This window comes from Capsella rubella, unplaced genomic scaffold, assembly GCF_000375325.1.
Source record: "Capsella rubella cultivar Monte Gargano unplaced genomic scaffold, Caprub1_0 scaffold_2, whole genome shotgun sequence".
NCBI classification, from domain to species: Eukaryota; Viridiplantae; Streptophyta; class Magnoliopsida; order Brassicales; family Brassicaceae; genus Capsella; species Capsella rubella.
The window spans coordinates 5,893,632-5,898,119 of NW_006238922.1; the positions used below are offsets into that span (position 1 = coordinate 5,893,632).

At 31.3% G+C, this 4,488-nt stretch overlaps 1 long non-coding RNA gene across 1 annotated transcript in view; it reads left to right on the forward strand.

Moving 5' to 3' along the window:
- Positions 1-3,166, forward strand: part of LOC111832199 — a 3,834-nt gene extending 668 nt beyond the window's left edge. The window contains exon 3 of the long non-coding RNA XR_002835233.1: positions 2,817-3,166. This is a non-coding gene — a long non-coding RNA (uncharacterized LOC111832199). The remainder of the gene's footprint in view (positions 1-2,816) is intronic.
- The last annotated feature ends 1,322 nt before the right edge of the window (positions 3,167-4,488 follow it).

Sequence of the window (4,488 nt, forward strand, 5' to 3'; positions counted from 1 at the left end):
TTATATGTAAAAAGTGAATCCAAGTTAGAATGAGGTATTATAACCTTTAAATATATATACTCTTATCCAATGTTTTAGATACCCTATTTTCTGATAAGACTATATTTAGATTTTCAGATATTTTGTCGAGTCTTACTACGTTGTAGTAATTGTGGCGATAAATCTACCATTCTTGTAATTTACTTAAATAATTTGTTGGAATGTTCCTAGTAAACTATTCAAAACAACTTGTGAAAATAAGTTCAAATAATCAAAGACAGAGAAACAATTACAAACAATATTTTGAGTTGTTGGTTATAGAAAATTCTTTGTTCAGAGTATTTTTGCACGAAACAAAGACCAAAAGAAAATAAAACACCTATGTAAACTATTAATTTTTATATGCAATATTAAATATTGTATTTTGATATTAAGCATAATAAAATATATTAAGGACATTTAAAATTTGTAAACCTTCAAAATCATGGAGGTATGACCATGTGAAACAGATTATTAACATATTGATTCTTTTCATGGTAGAATAACCCTATTTTGTATTGCTAGGTATGTTTTCTCTCCTATATTTGTAAATATATTTATTCAGTCAAATTAGTTTTCTCAATATATTATTTTTTATTATTTAATAATTAATTAATTATTTTTAAGTATGCGGTTTTTAGCGTCATAATTTCATTAAAATAATAATATGAACAATGATTTTAATTAAAATGAAAAATCAGTTTATTGTTTTGGATTTTTTTCATTAAAATTATAATTTGAACATTGATCTTCACTGAAGATCTAAAGATTTATAATCTTTTTTTGACAGATTCATATATTACGATACAATTAGATGAATTTGAATATCATCAAGACCTCATTATATCTCCATCAATTAAGCATGTGTAGTCCTTATAAATGATAATGTTAAAACTCTAACTCCGTCCACATCTCCTAGCTAGATAAAAAATACAAGTCATGTTTGGAATTCTAGGGTTTATTGCCGCCATGGAAGAAGGCATAATAAAGTAGTCTCTACCGAAAGCAAGTCCCCAAGGATGGAGATTATCCTCCAATTTGATTTCTTAATTGAGATATTCTCAAAGATTTCAATTGAAGACGTTGTGAGGTATCGTTGCATGTCGAAGCTTTTGTTTTCCTTACTGCATCGTCGAGAATTTACCCAAATGTTTCTAAAATCATGTCATTGGTTCGGCCGCATATTTTATTCACCTTCCTACACAAAGGTAAGCAGATGTTCTACTCCATACCTCAAGAATTAGATCCACACCGCAACTACCCTTCTCCTATATCTCCCTATTACCATATGCATTTCCCTTAAAGTTTGGGTTCTGAGGAAAATATGTGTCCCTCTTCACTTAGTTTGATCTATAACAAATCTAAGAACCGATGATTTGTAAGCCTAGCACAGAGAGTACATATGTTTACCACTAGTGACAACGAAGAGGAATAAGATGAAACCCCATCTCGAGTATGATCACATCGAAAACTCTTCAAGGTATTATCCTTAAAGACTTTTTGGATTGGATCATACCCGAGATAGGGTGTAATCTGATTCCTCTTGGTTGTCACTATGGGTAAAGATATGTACTATCTTGTGCTAGGGTTACAGAGCATCGGCTTCTTAAATTTGTTACATATCAAACCAGGTAAAGAGGGACACTTATCTTCCCAGAACTCAAACCTTTAGGGAAATGCATCTGGTAATAAGGAGTTATAGGAGAAGAGTAGTTGCGGTTGAATCTAGTTCTTGAGGTATGGAGTAAAAGATCCGTTTACCGTTGTATAGGAAGTTGAATAAAATACGCGGCCGAACCGATGATATATTTAGAAACAGTTGGGTGAATTCTCAACAACGCAGTATGAAAGACTAAAGCTTTGACACGCAACGAGACCTCGCAGGTCTTACGATGAAAATCTTGAGAATGTCTCAATTAATAGATCAATTGGGAGGATGATCTCCGTCATGTTTTCTCTTGGGGACTTGCTTGGGTTGGAGACCACTTTTTTATTTATTTTTTCCATGGTGGCGATAAACCCTAGAATCCCAACCATGAATTGTATTTTTAATCTAGGAGATGTGGACAGAGTGAGAGTTTTAACATTTTCTCTTTATAAGGACCATACATGTCTAATTGATGTACATATAACAAGGTCTTGATGATATTCAAATTCATCTAAACTTATCGTAATATATGAATCTGTCAAAAAAGTAAAATTAAAAATCTTTAAATTGTTAGTGAAGTGTTCAGATTATTATTTTAATAAAAATTCGGTGTACTTTTTTTTAATAATTTCTGATGATTTATTTATAAATGGAAATTAAAAGTATTGTTTTGGATTTTATTTTATTTTTAGACAATCCCCTATATAATAAAAGAGAAGTACACTTTTGATATCTCTAAAAACTGACTAAAATTTCCAAATTTGCCATTCAATTAGTTGTGAAGGATAGCTTTTATTGAAATTAGAATGGGTAATTTTTTGAATTTTTACATATCAAAATTAACTATCCGACCCGTTTGCTAAAGATCCGCGTGTCTTCCCGTGTCTTAAAAGGAGTGTGACAGATCGAGTTCGATCCTCGTGGAAAACAAGGCATGTTCGATTTTGTTTACGGGCTTTTACTCTTCATCTCTGATAAATTATAGTAAATGGGCCCAAATTTTTAAATGGATCGAGCTTAACAATTCATGTTTTATTATGCATTAATTATTAATTATAAGAAATCAAAACACCTATTTAATAATAATAACAATGACCTAATATAATTTTCCTCTTCTCTAAAACGCCGTCTCCCAACATTGGACAAGAAGAAAAAGAAGAAGAAGAAGAAAGATGTCTTCGATGATCAATCTAGTGACTTTGGTACCAAGGATTTGGATTTCAAGGAAGAGAAGCTAGGAGTTGCAGATTACAAATCCCTCTGATAAGAGTTTGATGCTTGCGTTGCGGGTGAGAAAATGGGTTCTGGAGATGCGAGGACATTGAGTTACTCATGAAGTAGGAGATTTGCTGATTTGGTTTGGAGAAAGGTAAATTATCATCCTTGGTAGCATGTTTATCTCAACATCGATTCTAATCATGACGGATTAACATGAATTATACTCATCTGTTTTGGATGGTGATTTGAAATATGAAACAAGTTATCCGCTTTGGGAAACTATGTTACATTAAAAAACTATTTGGGGGGGGGGGGTTAATTCGTGTGAATGTAAACGAAAGATCGAATCTAAATCTAAACGTTTGAATCCAAGTCCGATTTGATTAGCTTTATAGAAGTAATAATGTTTTCTTACACAGTTACACTGTTAAGTGTTTTGGGGAAAAAGTTGAATCGATTAAGTGTTTGGGTTATGTTAAAAACGGTTTCATTTTGTATTTGACGGATTTCGTTAAAGACATTCAAACCCGTTTAATTGCTCCGTTTGGCAATTTAACGATGTGCCTAAATTGGCAAAGTCAATTAAAGTTTCATATTAAATAGAGAGTAAACAGAAAGTTTGTGATTTAAATCAACAGTTGGAAAGTTCGGGATTTAAACCAACGAAATCGTACTCTTCAGGATTTTTATGGCATTTTTCCCGAAGTTTATCCATCTTTTGGGACATGTTTGTGTATATGGTTGTTTTAGTGTTTGTGTAGATGTATTTTGATTGATAATCATTTACTGTTAGGGTCTTAAGTTACGACTTAATGGTTGGAATATGTTTTTTTTTTAAATGGTCTTCCAGAAATTTTATTGATGAATAAGTATTTGAACTAATATACAAGCAAGGATATAGAAAGGTAATCAACCAGCGGGTGACTTTAACTGCAACTCTATGTAGAACATGTTCGAAACCTTCCTTTGTGGCACTAGCTTCTTAAATCTTTTTTATGATAGGATTGGATATACTCATGATTTATTCTTCCATACAAAAAAAAAACATGCTCCGGAGAAGCTTGAGATCTCTGCAATAAGGATTTAAATCAAAAAATTTTTACCTTAAAACTTCATTTCTAGGAAGCCATCTACCTCTTTTGGCCCATTCGATATTCGTGAGAACTTCATCAATGACCTTCATCAGGGGATGCATTAGATTTTATTTTTTATTATTTTTATTGTTAGACTTTGTGTTTTCATTGTATGCATTCTGCTGGATTGCTGGATTTTGACTATCTTTTAAAGCTAAAGGCATGTCCAGAATATTCTCTTTTACTGTCTTTGGATCTTCTCTTTATTTGTAATAATTATATTTTTATAATGGGTTTATTACGAAACACTTTATTTCAATTCTCTTAAAATAAAACTATTTCATGTTTAAAATCAGTATTGGAACTATAGCTTAACCAAGATAGTGGTCAAAACTAAAAATTAACCCAAAATTTAAAAATTGAATACTTGAAAATCAAATATTTAACTGTGTTTGGATATAAATCGGATAATTTCCCAGCCGATTATATTATTTCCATATCTAGATTTTGAATTTCCTTATATTCTCTTAC